General features: G+C 41.0%; 1 protein-coding gene across 7 annotated transcripts in view; it reads left to right on the top strand.

Annotated features, from left to right (window-relative positions):
• Positions 1–21946, top strand: part of chl1b (cell adhesion molecule L1-like b) — a 610347-nt gene that overhangs the window by 123003 nt on the left and 465398 nt on the right. For 6 of the 7 annotated variants that reach the window (XM_055647706.1, XM_055647709.1, XM_055647710.1 and 3 more), the window contains exon 3: positions 2905–2951. The exons of the other annotated variant lie outside the window; for it this stretch is intronic. The gene's annotated coding sequence lies outside the window, so the exon portion shown is untranslated. The remainder of the gene's footprint in view (positions 1–2904; positions 2952–21946) is intronic. 7 annotated transcript variants of the gene reach the window in all.

The raw sequence follows: 21946 nt of genomic DNA, 5'->3' as shown, positions 1-21946 counted from the left end.
AACCTTCCTTTGGACTCCTTCCATCCAATGTTTTACCTGCAGGCATTGGTGAAAAAAACTCTTGTTGGGAGCATTTTGCTGTTATTCACTCAACATTATTGTGACACGTGTCATTACTAAAGAACAGTCCACATAATGCAGATTTCTGCAAACCTAATTTATTTGCAATCTATCGAGCTGCAATTTTACTATTTGAAAGCTGAGCTTTAGGTCAAAAAAGTCTCAAAGTACTGGAGTAACTCAGTGGGTCAGGCACCTTCTTTGGAGAACATGGAAAGGTGGTGTTTTGGGTCAGGACCCTCCTTCAGACCCTTCTTTCCTTGTATCTTAAATTTAAACTCTGCCCACTTGACCTGAGCTCAACAGCATTCATTATATCAATTGGGTCCAGGTCAGGTATCAGAAATATGATAGGTCCTCAGACTCTGATGGGTTGAATTGAGTGCAGCCACCATGTGTAAATGAATGCAGTAAAGCCCGGTACTTGGGCAATGTAATAAAGCCGACCACCTCTCATCAGCCACGGGAGCACAGATACTGGATACTCTCTCCACTGGATCCCAGTACGGTGTAGAATCAACTTCAAGCTCCTCTTATTCGTTTACAAAGCTCTTAACGTGCTATACACAAAAATGTATTATTAATTCATTATCCTTGCAATTTTTTTTCTGAGAACTCCCCTGATACTGGAGAATGTGACGATGTTGGTATCGGAATCTGTGAATCTCAGCTCTAAAAACACTGGCTGAAATGAACAGGGGCCATAGTATCACTCAATGTCTGCAGTCATGCACCAGCTAAGGAGATTTATAATTTCAGCCTGAAAATTGAAGAATTTAATTTTGTTAAATAATTTACTGCTAATCCTAAATATTTAATTTGACACTCTTTCAAATGCTTAAATAATCTGCAAGGACCTCAGTAAAGAATAAGAACTAATGCAACCAAATGTTTGTTTGGTTATTTTGCCTATTTCAACGAATGCATTTGGAGGGCATCTTGTATTGTATTGTATTGTATATCTTTATTGTCATTTCCTGAGTATTCACATACCCAGAGGAAACAAAAAAAAAACGTTGCTCAACCAGTGTCCATTCAGTGTGCATTAAAAACAAATAGAAATAAAAAATACATATATCATGAACAAATTTAACACCACTAAACATTCAACAGGCGTTCCGATCGGCAGCGGCACCCGTAATTCTTGCTTTGCTTCTTGGCTGATAACAGAAAACACGGCTAAGTTATACTGTATGGAAACACACCCTTTGTCTATGGTACCTACCTGTGCTAATTCCATTTGCCTGTATTTGATGCATATCTGTCTAAACCTTTCCTATTCAAGTCTAAAAGTGTCACAGAGTCATGGAAACAGGCCCTTCGACCCAACTCTTCCACACCGGCCAACAGTGTCTCAGCTACACGAGTCCCACTTGCCTGCCCTTGGTCCATATCCCTCCAAACCTGTCCTATCCATGTACCTGTCTAACTGTTTCTTAAATGACGGGATAGTCCCAGCTTCAACTCCCTTCTCTGGCAGCTTGTTCCAGACACCCACCTCCCTTTGTGTGAAAAAGTTACACCTCTGATTCCTATTAAATCTTTTCCCCTTCACTTTCAACCTATGTCCTCTGGTCGTCGATTCCCCTACTCTGCGCAAAATACTCTGCATCTACCCGATCTATTCCTCTCATGATTTTGTATACCTCTGTAAGATCTCCCCTCATCCTCCAGCACTCCATGGAATAGAGACCCAGCCTACTCAACCACTCCCTATAGCTCACACACTCTAGTCCTGGCAACATCCTCGTAAATCTTCTCTGAACCATTTCAAGCTTGACAATATCTTTCCTATAACATGGTGCCCAGAACTGAACACAATATTCTAAATGCGATCTCACCAACGTCTTATACAACTGCAACATGACCTCCCAACTGTTATACAATACTCTGACAGATGAAGGCCAAAGTGCTAAAAGCATTTTTGACCACCTTATCTACCTGCAACCAGTCCTTTAAAGAATCATGCACCTGAACTCCTAGATATCTCTACTCTACAACAACACCCAGAGGCCTACCATTTACTGTGTAGGTCCTGCCCTTGTTCAACGTCCCAAAATGTAACACCTCACACTTCTCTGCATTAAATTACATCAACCATTCCTCTGCCCTTTTCTTCCCAAGATTCAAGATTCAAGAGAGTTTATTGTCATGTGTCCCAGATAGGACAATGAAATTCTTGCTTTGCTTCAGCACAATAGAACATAGTAGGCATTGACTACAGAACAGATCATTGTGTCCATATACCATTATGTAAATATATACACACATGAATAAATAAACTAAACTGATAAAGTGCAAATAACAGATTATGGGCTATTAATGTTCAGAGCCAAGTTTAATAGCCAGATGGCTGTGGGGAAGCAGCTATTCCTGAACCTGGTCTTTGCAGTCTTCAGGTTCATGTACCTTCTACCTGAAGGTGGCAGGGAGATGAGTGTGTGGCCAGGATGGTGTGGGTCCTTGATGATACTGCCAGCCTTTTTGAGGCAGCGACTGCAATAGATCCCCTCGATGGAAGGGAGGTCAGAGCCGATGATGGACTGGGCAATGTTTATTACTTTTTCTAGTCTTTTCCTCTCCTGGGCACTCAAGTTGCCGAACCAAGCCATGATGCAACCGGTCAGCATGCTCTCTACTGTGCACCTGTAGAAGTTAGAGAGAGTCCTCCTTGACAAACCAACTCTCCGTAATCTGCTCAGGAAAGTAGAGGCGCTGATGAGCTTTCTTAATAATTGCATCAGTGTTCTCGGACCAGGAAAGATCTTCCGAGATGTTCTGATTTTTTGTTTCCTCTTAGATATTACTCCTATTAAATGTTTTACTTGTATTTATATCTTACAGTATTGGAATGACTGAAGCCTGAGTTAGTTTGGTCAGAAGCTGTTAGGGTAAGTTTCTTTATCTCTATTTTAAATACAGATGAACAAAGCTTTGGACATGCAGTTTTGGCAAACTTCTCATTGAATGTCTCGTGCTTTTCATAAAAGAATTTGCTGTAAATGTTGAATTGATTATACTCTGTCTTAACTGCAAAGAATAAATTACCTATTTCTCTCCGGGGATGAATAAAGTTTTATCGTATTGTATTGTACATTATATACCCGCAATGCATGTTACATTAGAACATCTCGGAAGATCTTTCCTGGTCCGAGAACACTGATGCAATTATTAAGAAAGCTCATCAGCGGCTCAGCTTCGACCACCCTGGGCCGCGGAGTTGAACTGGCCCGTTCGCGGAGCTCGGATTCAGCCGCGGGACTGACATTACTTACCATCGCCCGGTGGGGTCATGACATCTGAAGCCTGGATCGCCTCTGCGCAGAGGGAGAATAAGAACGGATGAGACAAAGACTTAAGATTTTTGCCTTCCATCACAATGAGGAGGTGCCTGGTGAACTCACTGTGGTGGATGTTAATTTGTGTTTATTGTGTGTTTTTGTCATTTTTACTATATGTAGGACTGCAAGGCAACAAAATTTTGTTCAGACCGCAAGGTCTGAATGACAATAAAGGCTACTTGACTTGACTTGTATATTATTGTAAATACCATAGTTTGATGTTCAGATAACAAAGATTTTAATTTGTCCTTAAACAGATTTGAAATGTAGAATTATTAGGTATATGTATGTTAACCTATTAATGCAACACTAATAATATTCATCATTCCAACCGTTCACCATTTTTGTTGAATGGTTTGAGCCTGGTAGAGTCAGTGAATGAAGAGGTGAGATTGTTGCAAGATAAATAAACATGCATTACGGGTATATAATATACTGTGAGTTTTGACTGACCTAATGTGACATTATGTTGTGAGAAAAATAAACACAACTTAGCAAATAATGAGTCAGTGGGAACTCAAGAGTACAAAATACAAAAAAGTAATCTTAATGTACAAATCCGTAGTCATAATACATGAAAACACGGTTTCATGAAACAACCCAACTATAGATTTTTCTACAAGGAAATAAAACAGAAATACATACTTGAGGAACTCAGCGGACTGTCGAAAGAAGGGTCCCGTCCCTAAATGTTTATGGCCGACTGAGTTCCTCCAGAACTTTTCCCCATGATTCCTGTATCTGGTGTTTGCTCTGTCTCTGAGAAATGTTGATTCTGTTCATGTTATTGAACAGAATGGGCCAGAATTCTGCAGGTTTACCAATTTGGAAAGGATGAATGAGTAAATAGATGTATGTCATCACCAACATACAGGCAAAATGATATCTGACAATTATTTATGTGGGAAAACTGAGTTGTCGTCATCAATAAGTTAATTCCATTTCTCTTGTTTCTTGTCTAATCCACTGGCTTGTAATACCACCATTATTTATGTTTCAGGTGAAAAGCAGTGGCATGCTTATTTTCAGCTAATCACACTTTGCGATCGGTCACATATTTGTCAGTTGACACTTGTACAACCATTAATCATGTTAACATTTTGACAGTCAAAACATACTTTATAAACTCCAGATCATTGATAATTTAGCTGTTCCCACTTCAATTTTTTCAAGGACAATGCTTTTTATCTGGAACTAACGGAGTTGATTAGAAAATGAAGATAATTAGTCATGTGTCGACCAATGTATTTGGTTATCGTGTTACTATTTTAGGTAACCTTAATGCGTGCACATTAAGAATACATAATTGAAAATAATAATACTTCTATGTTATAAGGCATTTTACCAATTGGTGTTGAGTATTTGTGTTATATAATGCAATTTCTCTGCCCATCGGTGCTATGCTCCAATGTTATAGAGTGACAGACCTGCGCCCAGCAGGTATTGTACCTATTTTGCTATATCCACCATTTCAATAAACCTGACTGTAGAGCTGGAGAGGGTCCTGGTAATGGGCTAAAAGACTGGATTGGCTCAAACAACATCCCTGGATCTCTCAGCCCTTGCCCCTGACTCAGTCGGGTATCTGGTATTGGGTGGACCCGAGGCAAAGCCAGCAATCCAAAGTCTGGATCGGGCTTTGCTTTATGAGACTCAAAGGCTGTCATGATTCTGAGTGTAGACTGGACAGATCCAAACCATCTATTGGTGGTTATGACCCATGGAACTTTAAATTGTTACTTTGGCTGGAAATAGACTCTCCATTGTTCATAGTTTTATTGACAAAGGTGGTAACACAGGGTCTTCACATTTTGATTTTTGCCACCTTTATATTCCTGAACCTATTATAGCTGTAGTGGGCATATGCTATTAAGGTGCTCTATATTGATATTTGTACGTTCAAGCTCTGGACCAGCCTTCAAATGTGGACATCTTGGTTTGCTATTGCAAAATGTTTCGGGAGAAAGTTTCTTCTGTCTTCAAAGTTCATAATAGTCAGAGCTTATTGATTGTTTTCTAAATTTAATTTCCCTTAAAACTTAATCATGTTGCAATTATAATCCATGCAATCGACTTAAAGTCATTTGAAGGAACTATGTTGCAATCTTTCTGACGGTATTGTGTGTCAGCATTGTACCAGCACTTGTTCTGTAAAGTGCCAACTGTTTTGCAGCAGTTATTTATGTGTCAAGAGCAATTTTGATTTAGTTGGCATGAATTATTTTTGTGATCATACCTTGTGAATCTGAAAGTGTATTCGGAGGATTGTATAAATTAAAATGGGGAAAAAAAAAACAAATTGAAACAGCTAATCTAAAATAATAGAGGGTCGCAATCACACTACCATTCAATGTAAATTCATTCAACTTCTTCTTTCTGCACAATGTTCACAAGATATTGTGCAGTTCCAAATATATATATTTCATTTGTTGCTCTGCCTGCATTGATTTCAAACAAAAACACATACTGAAATACAAAGCCTCATCTGTAAATCTGTGCTGCTCACTTTCCTTTCAGCCTCTTTGACGTTTCCACTTTGCCTTATCACATGTCTTATTTTTACAATACCTTTGGCAGTCCCTTGGAAATGATTACTTGCATCCTTTGCAGTTTAGTGGTTTCAGAGGTGGATAATGAAATGTGGAGTTGGGATTCTTGATGTAACTTGCTCATGCCGCCTACTCAGGGCTTTGGCATGCACCTAATGAATGGCCTCAAGGTTCTCGATAACATTTGCTTTCTCAATTTATGTAAAGCAGCTACTTGGAATATTTTTCACCCTCATGAACAGTTTTGCTATTGAAATTTGGCAGCAAGCCTGGTATACTTCTGGCAGCAAGGCTGCAATGATTCCAGTGAGGGTAGTAGTATTACTTTGGCATGGCCCTAACAATGTTTGAATGATCAAGAATGTTAGATTATCTAATTGGAAGCCAGTTCATTATTTTTCTGAAGATTAGCTACCCACAAGTGCTCCAGTTCTCCCCATAAACATGCCATCAAGCTTTGCTTGCAACATTAATCTTGCTTTATAGTTCAGGACTAATTAACAAATTATGCTTTGGGTTAGTGTAGGTGGAAAAATAGATGATCTGTCATGAATATTTCTGGAGACGGGTTATGTGGGAGGTGAGTTTGATGAAATATTGAGATAAAATATGATTGCACTGAACGAGATGAAACTATGTGGGAGGAATACCTCAAGGTAATGATCATACTCACCTTGGGTTTTGTGGCTTTTTTCCTTTTCCAAACACAGTCAACCTGGTTCCGATCTTTGCGAGGATGATAGAGTCATGGAAATACAGCACAGAAGGTGGCCTTTTGGCCCCTTGTGTTCTGACTGGCCACAAAGGATCACTATCTAATTCCACTCCTTCTCCATAGGTATTTAGAAAAGTGATTGGAATTTGCGGGGTCTGGTCACGGTGGACATAGGAAGTGAAATTATATTTTAAAATAACTCTCGACGCTGGAAATCTCAAACAAAAGCAGCAAATGCTGGAAATACTCAAGGTCAGGCTGCATCTATGAGAAGAGAAACAGAGTCGACGTTTCAGGTTGGCCATCCTTTGTCAGATGACCCTGGCCTGCTGTGTATTTCCAGTACATTCTGTGTGGATGTGGACATGAAGTGAGAGAATTTAGAACAAGAGTCACCATTTAAAAATAAGGGGTCATCCATTTAGGACAAAGATCATGCAAATGTTTGTCCTCTTGGAAGGTCATGAGTCTTTGGCAGTCTCTCCTTCCAAAGCAGCAGTTTGAGCAGAGACTGAATATTTTTAAGGCAGATAGGGCCTTTGAAAATCTACTGCTTGTAGATCGGAATATGGGAGTGAGATTACAATTGGATTAGCCATAATCCATTTGATTTGTTTCTTAGATAGAAAGAAGCACCTACTTTCCATAAAACATTAAAATCATGCCATGAAATAATATTTGTGGAGTGCTGTACTCTGGTACATATCATTTTTCTTTGTCTATCATTTATCATTGCAGTTCAGTGCTTCAGTGATTGGATTAGTTTGCAGCATCTGCGACAGAAGTGGATGTACACTGTGTCTTGACCAAGCCTTAGAAGCAGTTCAGAGGAAGGTCAGAAACCCCAGGAATAGCCAAGAGGGAGGCCAGGGACCCAGAGGTCGGGTGTGGGTTGAATAATCTGCCCATCGTGACAGAAAATAGATTTTTCAGGAATCACAATTTTAATAACATCACAATTTGCACTTCATTATAACACTCCAGCAATGCAACCAGTGAGCAATTTTAGGTATGGAATCAGCATTACCAGGCTACTTCAGGCTGAACAACCTTTGGAAACAAGCCATAGTCTAAATCCTCAAATGGAGTCCTAATTCACATGAATCTGTATGCACAGGTCAGTTGCTAACAGCAGCAGTATGAGGATTTGTGTTTAGTACAGTGGAAGTATAGGCGATCTTGATTAGATATAGGCTGAACACTGATTTTCCGGCAACTGATGGTTGGCCCTGTCCTCTAATCGGGACAAAATCATGAGCGCACTTTAATCGGGACAAAATCATGAGCGCACTTTAAAGCCCCCACCCCCCGAGAAGACCCCCCAAAATCATTGGCGTCTCGGCCGTGTGAGGGGGTGATCTCGACCTCATCGGCACTTCCATGACGATCAGTGGGTCAAATCTGCCTCCTGCGGCCGGGACTCTGGTATTCCGTTCCGCCCAGTGCTGGCAGATCCGTTCCATTAGCCGACCTGTGAGACTGACTTTACCAGTTGGTATCCCGGCTCCCCAGTACCATTTGGACTCCTCTCGGAGGCCCACGTGGGGGTGGGCACGCCTTCCTTACCGGATTTTCAACAGATTTGAAAAATCTCAGGTCAGCGATGGGTCGACCCCCATATTACACTTTATTTTCAGCATTTTTGTGTGGTTATATATCTGTGCAGCCATCATTAACATTTCATATTTTAAACCTGCATGTAATTACCTTTAAAATTTCCAGACCCTGTACGAGCATGAATATTTGTAAATATTCAATGTGAATCATTTGTTGAGCAAATTACAAATGTTGTTATGATCTTTGTTGGAACTGGAAACCTAGGCCTGTTTTAGACTCAATGTTTAATACCAAATACATCTTTATTTTCTGTCATTTATATTTTACTGCAGGAAGCCTTTTGTGCTTTACGTTTTATTTTTAGAAAAACAAATTTTTCTTGAAGTAAATTAAGATTCACAGTGAGAAGAGATTAACGCTCTTAGATTGCTGATCTGTGTTCATAGTTGTCAATTATTTACTATTCTGTAAAGATTTTGTTCGGAAAACATCCAACTAGAATTCATCAATAGGGAAAGGAATTTATTATGAGAATGTAGATCTTGAGTAGGTATGGGATTATGTGTACAATCCAGCAGTAATTTGTGTTCCCTTTCAGTCCTGATCTTTCTTCAGTTATCAGTAATTCTCATTCTAATGTTAAGAAAATCCCAGCATACAAATGTTTAATGAAGTCAGGTCTGAGAATTTGGGTGTTAACTATGATTCCAAAGTAGTTTATTTTTCTCACACAAAGTACAATTACAGCTCACGACTTCTTTAGCTGTGCTCATTTTACACATTCACATCAGATCATTGTTTGTATGTCCCTGGGAGCCCTAACCATTTGGACAAAAAATCATGTTATCTTTCAGTGTGTGAACTGAAAAACAGAAATTAAACACAATGGGCTTTCTAAATTTACCTCATGTTGCCAATTAAGATTTTAAAGATGTGCATTCAATTTCTAATTAAAAGGATGGATGAATGTGGATTTGATGATAACACCCAAGTTTTACAGGATTAGATAATATCATTTGAGAATTAGTTACTCTATGTTTAGAAACATAGAAACATAGAAAATAGGTGCAGGAGTAGGCCATTCGGTCCAAACCAGCACCACATTCATGACAATACAATATGACGTAATATACGCCATTCATGGCTGATCATCCAAAATCTGTATCCTGATCTGGCTTTTTCCCCATATCGTGTGAACCCCTTAGTCCCAAGAGGTAAAACTATCATTTTTTCCTGCATCTACCCTATCCAAAGCTCTAAGAATTTTATATTTTTCTATAGATCCTCTCTCATCCTTCTAAATTCCAGTGAATACAAGCCCAGTCGACCATTCTTTCATCATATGTCAGTCATGCCATCCCGGGAATTAACCTGGTGAACCTACACTGCACTCCCTCAATAGCAATAATGTCCTTCCTCAAATTATGAGACCTAAATTCCACACAATACTCCAGGTGCAGTCTCACCAGGGCCCTATACAACTGCAGTATTACCTCTTTGCTCCTAAATTCAAATCCTCTCACAATGAAGGCCAACATACCATTGGCTTTCTTCACTGCCTGCTGTACCTGCATGCTTACTTTCAGTGATTGATGTACAAGCACAACCAGGTCTCCCCAATCTGACACCATTCAGATTCAGATAATAATCTGCCCTCCTGTTCTTGCCACCAAAGTGGACAACCTCACATTATCCACATTATACTGCATCTGCCCACTTCTGCCCACTCACCCAATATAGTGTATATATTCCAGGAAATCCTCTTCCACAGCACTGTTACCAATTTGGTTGGCCCAATCTACATGTAGATTAAAGTCACTCATGATAACTGCTATACCTTTGCTCCATATATCCCTAATTTCCTGCTTCATGCTATCCCCAACCTTCCTACTGCTGTTTGGTGGTCTGCATACAACTCCAACATGCGTTTTCTGCCCTTTGCTATTTTGCAGTTCTACTCATACTGATTCTACAGCATCCAAGCTAATGTCTCTCCTTGCTATTGCATTAATGCCCTATTTAACCAACAATGCCACCCCACCTCCTCTTCCTTTCTGTCTATCCTTCCTGATTATTGAATACCCCTGCATGTTTAGCTCCCAGCCTTGGTCACCCTGGAGCCATGTCTCCGTAATTCCATCTATATCATATTCCTTAACTATTAACTGCACATTTAATTCATCCACCTTATTTCAAATGTTCCTGGCATTAAGGCACAAAGTTTTCAGGTTCGTTTTTATTATCTCCCTTCTACCTTTTGCTTCTGTCCTCCTTTTATGGCCTCCTGTTTCCTTGCATTGGGTCTCATCCCCCTGTCTTGTTAGTTTAAACATGACCTTTCCTACACTCTCTTTCCCGTTAGCTGCATGTATACGTGTCCACGTTGTTGACTCCACCGCCCACTTTTTAGTTTAAACCCACCCGTGTAGCACTAGTTAACCTGACTGCCAGAATGTCATCCCCTTCCAATTAAGGTGCAACCCATTCCTTTTGTACAGGTCACCCCTGCCCCAGAGGGATTCCAGTGCTCTAGAAATCTAAATCCCTGCCCCCTGCACCAAGTCCTCAGCCACACATTCAGATCCCCTATCTCCCTGTTCCTACCCTCACTAGCATGAGGTACTGGAAGCAACCCAGAGATAATCACCCTAGAAGTCCTGCTTTTCAGCCTCCTATCTAGTTCTCAAAACTCATGTTGCAGACCCTCCTTCCTTTTCTTACCCACGTCATTTGTGAGTACATGCACAACTACTTCCGGCTGTTCACTTTCCCTCTTGAGGATGTTCTTAAGTCGGTCTGAGACATCTTGGACCCTGGCACCAGGGAGGCAACACACCTTCCTCGAGTCTTGCCTGTTTCTGTTTAGTTTAGTATAGTTTAGTTTCTTGTCACGGGTGCCGAGGTACAGTGTAAAGCTTTCGTTGCGTGCTAACCAGTCAGCGGAAAGTTAATACATGATTACAATCGAGCCATCCACTATGTGCAAGTGCATGATAAAGGGAATAACGTGAACTTTAATCATGCCGTGAAGTTTGCATCCCTGGCAAGGCTGTTCATCCTTACTAACACCAGAAAATGTGGTGCTGGCCTTACTTTGTGAACTCCTGCAGATGGTACAAATGTTCCCATGGTGTTATGTAGGATATACTAGGATTGTGATACAGCAGCAATGAGGATATCACCATATGTTTCCAGTCAGCATGGTGAATGACTTGGAAGACCTGCCACCTGCAGTCCTCTTCCCTCTGTTGGATGAGATCTTAAGTTAAGACTGTGTTGTCAGAGAAACCTTGGCAACTCGCTACAGTGCAGCTTGTAGATGGTGTATATTGTAGCCACTGTATACTGAAATCACAGTTGAGCCATTTGCTGCACAGTATCCAGCATCTGATCATCTTTTGAGGTCATGCAATGCCTGTTTTGGTTTCCTTTGTGATATGGGCGTCTTGGGTGTCCCCCAAGATATTAATAGTGGGAGATTTGCCAATGGCTCAGTCCATTGCATGCCACTTTCAACCTTTCTGTTTCTGTGCCAGTTTGGAATATCACTTTCAGGTGTTTAGTGTTATTGATTCTGAGGGGACCTGAGGTTGCAAATTGTTTGATTACAGTTCTCCTGCTGACATTAAACAATCTTGACATTTGCCATACTTTCAGCTCCTGGATCTATTTGACAAAAGCCAACATTAAGTGTCCTCAATGTTAATAGCATGAGTGGTCATAACAAAATTATTCCTACTCTTCCTGTCGGGAACAGTTGCATCCACGACAGGCAAAGGAGGTGGCCAAATAACTTATTCCTTCATGTTTAAGAAGGAACTGCAGATGCTGGAAAATCAAGTAGACAAAAATGCTGGAAAAACTCAGCAGGTGAGGCAGCATCTATGGAGCGAAGGAAATAGGCGACGTTTCGGGTTGAGACCCTTCTTCAGACTGATATGAGGGTGGGGGGGTGGGAAGAAGAAAGGAAGAGGCAGAGACAGCGGGTTGAGGGAGAGCTGGGAAGGGGAGGAGAAAACAGGGACTACCTGAAATTGGAGAAGCCAATATTTATACCGCTGGGGTGCAAACTGCTCAAGCAAAATATGAGGTGCTGCTCCTCCAATTTATGGTGGGGCTCACTCTGGCCATGGAGAAGGCCCAGGACAGAAAGGTTGGATTCAGAATGGGAGGGGGTTGAAGTGCTGAGCCACCGGGAGATCAGGTTGGTTATTCCAAACCAAGCGGAGGTGTTGGGCGAAGCAATCGCCAAGCCTACGCTTGATCTCACCAATGCAGAGCAGCTGTCACCAAGAGCAGGGGATGCAATAGATGAGGTTGGAGGAGGTACAGATGAACCTCTGCCGCACCTGGAAAGACTGCTTGGGTCCTTGAATGGAGTCAAGGGGGGAGGTAAAGCGACAAGTGTAGCATTTCCTGCGTTTGCAAGGGAAAGGGGTGGTTTGGGTGGGAAGGGATGAATTGAACAGGGATTACACCCCAGCGGTATGAACATTTACTTCTCCAATTTCAGGTAGCCCGTGCTTTCTCCTCCCCTTCCCAGCTCTCCCTCAGCCTACTGTTACCCCCTCTTCCTTTCTTCTTCCCGCCCCCCACCCTCAGATCAGTCTGAACAAGGGTCTCGACCCAAAACGTCACCTATTTCCTTCGCTCCATTAATGCTGCCTCACCCGTTGAGTTTCTCCAGCATTTTTGTCTGCCTTGTATTCCTTCATGTTGATTCTTCCACCATCTGCTTCAAACATCATTTGACCTATTTTCGTATTTGGCAGACTTGGTCCTTGATTGGACTATTGAGTTGAATTCTGGACCAACACTTGGTGATATAGACACAAAAGCATTTGAGATGTTTCCTGACCCGCTGAGTTACTCCAGCATTTTGTGTCGATCTTCGGTGTAAACCAGCATCTGCTGTACCTTCCTACACACTTGGGGATATATATTGAATTTCCCTAACTACATTTTTGCAACTTATATTAGATGCAATACTCCCACCATGACCTAACCTGTGTTTTATAACAAAAAAAAGTTTTAAAAAAAACAAAAAACTTATTGTTTTCCTACTTTGTGCCTCCCTGATGAAATCAGGATCCCATAGGATTGTTATTTTCTCAAACTTCTCTGCAACTTTTATAATATTTGTGCCCATAAACTGAGGTCACTTTGTTCCTTTAACCATCGGAATTTTACCATTCAGTCCGCACCGTCTCTTTTTGTTTCAGCAGTATGTATCACTTTTCACTAACTTAGACTAAATGTAAGCTGCCTTAGATCTTCCCATTACATCAAGTTACCTAGATTATCTTTGGCATTAAATACTATGCACAACACTGCTTACCATACTTCCAAACATTTAGCCGTGCAAGCTTTCTTTACCCACCACATCGGTGGTGAGGTATGGGAAGATGCCCAGTATTGTCAGAAGTACATTCTGATCAAAGGGAAGAAATACAATGGGGGAAAACAGTAAAAGCAATTGTGTCATGTGCTGTGTGAAAGAGAACTAGCTGACATTTTTTCAAATGTGCCAAAATGTCACCGATAGAATCATAAATTCAAAGTACCCTGAATATTCGACATTTGTGATGAAGTTAGATTTCAAACATTATCATGAACCTTTAAATTGCCACCGTTGATAATGCACCTAACTATAAATCATAACAATTATAATATGATGTGGAAGTGGAATAAAGTCAACTCACCAGAATTGCTTTGCAACTGTACATTTATAGAATGTTTGAGAATATCTGTGTTATTTTTGCATTCCTTGATTTTCACCCCTTCCATGCTATTGAATCAGTGTGATTATTACTTTGAAATAGCTAATTGGTTTTCAACTGGTTCATCAGCTATGCTGTTGCTTGGTTCAAATAATTATCTTAAATGTCATTAAGCTGGAAAGGGTGCAGAGGAGATTTAAGAGGATGTCGCCAGGACTGGAGGAACTGAGCTATGGGGAGAGGTTGGGCAAGCTACGACTTTGTTCCTTGGAGTGCAGGAGTGTGAGGAGTGATTTTATGGAGGTGGATACAACCATGAGAGGAACAAATAGTTTAAATGCACAGTCTTCTACCCATAGTAGGGGAATCAAGAACCAAATTACATAGGTTGAACGTGAGAGGGGAAACATTTAATAGTAACCTGAGGGGCAACGTTTTCACGCAGAGGTTGGTGGGTTGATGAAACAAGCTGGTAGTTGAGGCGGGTTGTAACAACATTTAAAAGTCATTTGAATAGGTACACGGATAGGAAAGATTTGGAGGGATATGGGCCAAACATGGACAAACGGGATTAGCTTAGATGGGACATCTTGGTCAGTATGGATGTGTTGGGCTGAAGGGTCTGTTTCACTGCTGACTTTATGACCCAATGATTTTAATGATGTGAGAATTGTTTGGTGAGGATTAAAGAAGCCACTTCAAATTATGAGGAGAATACTAATTGAGCAAAGCCTTGACTCTGCCTTATCTGAATATAAATGTTAAATGCCGACAGTGAAACAAACATAATCCGTTAAAAATCTTTAGATGCTTTGAATGTTAGTGCCTTGGGGATCATGTTAAAATGCAAATCTTTGCTGTATCTAATCATCGATTTTCAACACAGCGTTCACATTTTCCCAGCTCCTATCCAAAATGCCAAAAAATCTGCTCCTTTTTAATTCTAATTGTCTGCATAAATTTGATGTGAATTAAACACGATAGTCGGTGATAACGAACACACTGCGGTTGGTAGATGGGCATAGTCAGATATCTGAAATATGTTTAAATATCTAACCAATATACTCACTCAAATAAAAACATATGCTATTTTAAGGGTGGTACAGTGGTGCAGTCATAGAGCTTCTGCCTCACACCACTGGAGACTCCGGTTTGATCCTGACCATGGATGGTGATTCTATGGAGTTTGTTCGTTCTCCCTATGAAGGCGTGGGATTTCTCCGATTTCCTCCCCAATGCCAAAGATAATAATAATAATAATAATAATAATAATAATAATAATAATAATAATAATAATAATAATAATAACTTTATTTATAAAGCACTTTAAACAACTGCAGTTGCCACAAAGTGCTGTACATGAGAACTCATGGACAAGAAGTTATTACAAACCAATAAAAACCGTAAAACAAAGGACTATAAAACAGTAAAAATTAAAAGACATTAAAAACACTAAAAACAGGAGCAATGTCTCAGCCAGTGTCGAAAGCCAGAGAATAAAAATGAGTTTTTAGGGTGGATTTGAAGATGGACAGTGAGGGGGTCGGTCTGATGTGCAACGGCAAGGTGTTCCAGAGTGCAGATTTGTAGGTTAATTGGCTTCTGTAAATTTGCCCCAAGCGTTTAGGACATAGAACAGTAAAACGATGGTCGGCATGGACTCGGTGGGCTGAAATGTCTGTTTTCACATTGTATCGCTAAAATCTTGAAACAAAACTATTTGAAAATTATTTGAAACTAGCAGCTGTTGGAATGACAGCTTCTTAATTGAATAATTAAGATTCCTGACGAATAAGATGGAATGTTTACATGCGTATGAAGATGATATAAACAATTATAATTACACGTTTTGTTATTTTGTCAAATATTATTGCATATTACCACATGAAAAACTTGGAAAACAACTTCCCTGTGTCGAAACTAAAAGATGTTTCAAACGGATGGCCCATTCCTAGAGTCATTTTTAAATTAGTTGTGCTGTTTCATAATGAAACGTTTTGATCCATATTTATTTTTTTCGAATTGGTTGCTCTCATTGGGCCTCTGAATGACTTCTTCAGTCTCATTTTAGTTTATTGTCACGTGTACCGAGGTACCGTGAAAAGTCTGTTGCAAGCTAACCATTCAGCGGAAAGACAATGCATGATTACAATCGAGCCATTTACAGTTGTCTTCAGCAAGAAGATTGCAAAATTATAGGATGGACTTTATGATTAGAGATTTAAATTACTGGGTTGCAAAACAAGATCAAAGGAGATAAATAATTTTGAAGATGCGGAACTTGTTTTACAGCAATAGGAAATATTTTATAATTGATATTGACAAATGTTTAAAAAAAATTAAAAGCAAGTAAATCTGACAATCTACCGAAGAGACTACCATCTATAAGAACAAAAGCATAGCCACACTTATGCCATGTAGCTTTAAAGTGGTTGTTCTTTATCAACAGAATAATACATTGTAAATTACATTATGTTGTACTGCTTCCATTATAAAATATCTCTTTCGGTTGGAGGTGCTTTTATCTCACAACAACTTCATTTTAGATGTTATCTGATAGATGTTGCAGGCATGAATCTTGTCATGTGTCGCACCATTTCTGTTCTTTGTGTCTTTGACATAAACACATATCTTAAAAAAGTGTCTTTAGTTATATACATGGTAATTATTTCAGACAGCAGGTAAAACCAAACACAGGTCTTTAGTGGGGTAACTGATATTTTTTGGAATCACAGTCATAGAGCATGGAAACAAGCCCCTAAGCCCACGGAGTCCACATCAACCATTGATCACCCTTTTACACTAATTCAATGTTACATTTTCTCATCCATTCCCTACATGCGACACAATTTACAAAGATCAATTAACCTACAAACCCACGTGTTTTTGTGATGAGGGAGGAAACCAGAGCACCGAAGGTATCCCACGCAGTCATGGGGAGTACTTGCAAACTCTGCACAGATAGCGCCTGAGGTCAGGATTGAACCTGGGTCTCTGATGCTGCGAGGCAGCAGCTCTATGAGTTGTGCCACCCCAATGTACGGTATGGAAACTGGATCTTCAGCCCAACCTATCCATGTTGACCAAATTGACATTCTGGCCAGTCGCATTTACTTGCATTTGGCCCTTATCCCACAAACCATTTCTACACATATCTATGCAAATGTCTTTTGAAAGTCGTAATTGTATTGTTCAACTTGGTGGGCCATAGGGCATGTTTCTACGCTATATCTCTAAACTAAAACAAAACTCAATCCTTTCCTCGCCATCTCTGTAACTTAAAACAAACTGCTTTTCTGTCTTTTTCAATTCTAACCCCTGGTCTCCAAGCTGAATCTTTGACTGTTTTACTTTCCATGGATGTTGCCTGACTTGCTTGGTCTTTCCAACCATTTCTGATTCTATTTAATTTTTTTGTTGTTGGTATTTTTATTTCTTTTTCTCATAATAAACATTATTTTGTTATTGATATAATAAAATAATTTGAATTTGTGTTTGCATATAGCACAGAAAATAAACATCACTCCATGGCCTTGATTAAGTTTACTATTAGTGTTATACTATGGACATTGATTAAGCATATGTATAAAACCAGAAATAAATATTCACAAGGTATGTTTTTTCTTTAGTTTATCTTATTATTCTTCAAGTACTTTGCATACAGGGGGATGAGGATTTCTAAAAAAAAGCCCGATGCACCTATTGTTAAACCTAGTATCTCATATTTTCCTTTGGCAATCTTCCCATATTCATACGCAGGTAATCCTGATGTGATGTAACATGAGAAATGGGTAGGAAGCTCATTGCCAGAGTATCATCTTAGCTTCCCAACTATATGTCACCAAATTGGTATCTTTTCTAGCAACAGAAACTCTGCAGATGCTGGAATTTGGAACAACAAACAGAACCCTAAAAGTGATCAGGAGCAAATTGGGAGGAAAAGGGTCTAAGTTGACCAACGGGTCGAGAGCCTGCAGCAGGACTGGGACGGAAGTGGAAAGGTGGCCAATAAATTGCAGTACTGTGGACAGCAGGGACAGAGGTGGTTAGGTGATGAGTGGAAGCAGATAAGGCTTTAATGTTGATATTGTTGAGCAGATGGAACCAGTCGACACTGAAGGAGTTAGTGGTAATAAAATATAGAGTAAAAATGCAGGTTTTACTTTTTTTCTGCCATGTGTTAAGTATGAACCTCAGTGTTGTGAAGCCCCCATTATTGTTAGACTGTCAATAGAATGGCGTGAGATGTTAGACTGATTGATTGGTTCTCTTCTTCTCCCCTGGCTCAAAGGATTTCAGTGAGCTTTCTTGAAACCAATTTAAATGAAAATGATTGGCAACATTGAATGAGGTCTCTGGCCCAGCTAGTTCCTGTCAGCATTTACCATAGGAAAGCAAATAGAAAATAGCTGTAATTTATTTATCAATCCTGTTTCCATATCTCCTCAAACCTGTTTTCCTCGCTAAATTCATCCAAGCGAAACATGAATGTTATAGTATTTCCTGCTCGAAACTCTTAATTCTGGACACCAATTCTAAAGCCACTCAACTCTCCAGCCAACAAAAGCTTTTCAAGACTAAATTTTAAATTGCATCTCACCTTGAAAGGAATCAGAATTCATCTTCCCTATCCCCATTAGCTGATATTAAACACAAACAGCAAATTGTCTGTTAATCTGTTTGCTTCAGCATGTTAAAAAAAAGTGTTTTGTAGGTCCCCCTGGCCGCTACTCACTTACCGAATAGTACAAAGATGTGGAGATGATGTTTCCACTAGTGGGAGAGTCTAGGTTCAGAGTCCGCAGCCTCAGAATAAAAGGACTTACCTTTAGAAAGTAGACAAGGAGGAATTTATTTAGTCAGACGGTGGTGAATCTGTGGAATTCATTGCCACAGAAGGCTGTGGAGGCCGTCAATTCATTCAGTCATCATCGTTGACGCCATTAGCAAAGCAGTGGTGCTGGTTTCCGATGGGAACAGTGACGGACGCACCACAAATCTCTGTCCTCCAGTTTCTGTGGACTTCCGCCACTGGAAGTATAGTATTTTGGTGTTTGCGCACTTTATCATCATTCCTTACAATGCCATGTACGACAGTGATTGCAACTTCTGCTGAAGTGTAGATGGCCGTTGGCTCGCTAGAAGCTCACCTGCCCTTTGACAGGTCTTGTTTTTGGTCCTGCCGGGGGTCCACAGCCCCCTCCTCACCTGGCAAACCAGGTTTAGTCGCCAACTATGATGGGCCGAATGATTAATTCTGCTCCTTTAACTTATGGAATATTGCGAGTGCTTGTGACAACTGTTTTAAAATATGCAATGTAATCATAAACACCATGTTGGATATCATTCCAATTGTTAATTATGTGCTTGAAAACAAGTTGGAATTTAATTTCTTACTCTTGAGGATGTCAGTTAGAGATATAGCATGGAAACAGACCCTTCAGCCCATCATGTCCACGCCAACCATCGATCTCCTGATCACATTAATTCCATGTTATAATATTAGTTCCATGTTATCCCACTTTTTCATCCACTTTCTGCAGATGAGAGACATTTTCAATGTGTTTAATACAATTTTATGCATTTTATTAATTCAATGTATGTTTTAATATCCACGTGATGATCTTCTAATGCTATTTCCAGTTTTGTTGGAGCATGTAATCACATTAAGCCTTGTTATAGGAATATCAAATACTTGATGGGCATGTTAATTGGAAATGCTCTTGTTCGCTTTATTTTATATTAACTTATGGTATAGTTAACATTCTAACATCTCGTAAAATAGCTAAAGCAAGATTCAACTCGTCTATGCCTTAATCATTTTATGCAATAGGTTTTTGTGTTCCCACCCCATTATTAAAATGATTAATGCAATTTCAGAATTCTATGTGAAAATATACTTAACATATATTCAGGGTTGCCAACTCTCACTTCTCTTGCCCTCGCGCAAACTCTCACACCCTCACGCTGATCAGAAATTTCTCACGCTCTGTGGTGAGAAATTCTGTGATCAACGAAAATGTCAAAACTCAGATAAACTGCATGGTCCGCGGGTGTTGGAGAGCCGGTGTTGAGGGAGTTGCAGTTCCGGCCTTGGAGCACTCCGGACAGTGCAAGAGTCCCGGGCCGTCGGAGTCTCTGTGCCGAAGGGACAGACTCTCAAAGGGACGTGGAGAGAGAGAGAGGGGAAGGAGACAGTGGGGAGAGAGAGAGAGTGTGAGAGGAGAGAGAGGGGAGAGACAGAGGGGGCGTGAATGGAGTGAGAGAAGAGGGAGGGGGGGAGAGAGAGGGGGGAGAGAGTGAGGTGGGAGAGGGGGAAGAGAGAAAGGGGTGAGAGGGAAGAAAGAGGGAAGAGAAAGGGGGTGGAGAGGAAGGAGAGGGTAGGAGAGAATGGGAGAGAGGGGGAAGAGAGGGGTGGTAAAAGAGAGAGGGAGAGAGGGAAAGAGAGAGAGAGATGGGGGGCAAAGAGAAAGAGGAGAGAGAAAGGAGAAAGAGAGGGGAGAGAGAGCAAGGGGGAGAGTGAGGTGGGAGAGAGAAATGGAGAGAGAGCGGGAGAGAGAGAGAGAGAGAGAGAGAGGTGAGAGAGAGAGAGGGAGAGGGGAGAGAATGTGTGGAGAGGGAGAGAGGGGAGGGAGAAGAGAGAGAGGGGGAAGTGAGGGGAGAGAGTTAGGGGAGAGAGAGAGGGAGAGGGGGGAGAGAGAGAGGAGAGAGGGGGAGAGAGAGAGGGGGAGAGTGAGGGTGGGAGGGAGAGAGGGGAGAGAGAGAGGGAGAGAGGGGGATAGAGAGTCAGGGCTGCCAACTCCCATGCATTGAGCGTGAGAATCATGCATTTCGCCAAATTCGCACGCTGATCACAAATTTATCTCGCTCTGTTGTGAGAAATTCTGTGATCAACGAAAATTTCAAAACTCATGTCAACTGCATTGGTTGCGGGTGTTGGAAGCAGGAGCAGCGGCGGGACAGATGCGGATGGGGAGTGGGGATAGCGAGTGTTTGCCGGGCTGGCGAGTCGTTCACTGCAGCTCCGGCCATGGAGCAGCCTCAGTGCAAGGCGTTGGAAGCGTTGCGCCGCTGCCGTGAGAGTCTATGTGCCAAATTTGCCCAAGTGACCGGCATGGATCAGGCTGAGGCTCGGTGCATTCAGGAGGACAACCAGTGGCTGCTGGAAGGAAGTACCAAGCACTGGGTAGAAACGATGGAAGATAGTGGACTTCAAATGGGGGTGGTTGGTGAAAGCATCCTGCTTGCCTGCTAGATTTTCACTTACTGTAACTGCAGGAAAAATGTTCCCGATGTTGGGGAGTTCAGAACCAGGGGTCACAGTTTAAGAATAAAGGGGTGGGGGGGGGGGGGCAGTTAGGACTGAGATGAGGACAAACTTTCTTCACACAGAGAGTTGTGAATCTGTCACAGAAGGCAGTGCAAGCCAATTCACTGGATGTTTTCAAGAGAGAGTTACATTTAGTTCTTGGGGCTAACGACATCAAGGGATATGGGGAAAAAACAGAAAAGAGGTACTGATTTGAGATGAATAGCCATGATCATATTGAATGGCAGTGCTGGCTCGAAGGGCCGATGGCCTATTCCTGCACCTATTTTCTATGTTTCTATGCTTGAGTATATGGCAATAAAACTCGATCACTTGATTTTGAAGCATTCATGCATGGTGGAGGGATAATGTAGTCATAGAGTGATACAGTGTGAAAACAGGCCCTTCGGCGCAACTTTCCCACACCTGCCAACATGTCCCAGCTACACTACCTGCTTTTGGTCCATACCTCCAAACCTGTCCTATCCATGTATCAGTCTAACGTTTTCTTAAATGTTGGGATGGTCCCTGCCTCAACTACCTCCTCTGGCACTTTGTTCCATACATCCATCACCCTTTGTGTGGATAAAGTTACCCTTTAAAAAGTTACCTCTTAAAAATAATTCATACAAAAAACATTGAAATCATACTTCTACAGTGCACTAAAACATGATTTTAATACATCAAATTTCAAA

This window comes from Leucoraja erinacea, chromosome 16 (genome assembly GCF_028641065.1).
Source record: "Leucoraja erinacea ecotype New England chromosome 16, Leri_hhj_1, whole genome shotgun sequence".
Lineage (NCBI taxonomy): Eukaryota > Metazoa > Chordata > Chondrichthyes > Rajiformes > Rajidae > Leucoraja > Leucoraja erinaceus.
Note: the sequence above shows the minus strand (reverse complement) of the source record. Positions and strands in the feature narration are given on the sequence as shown.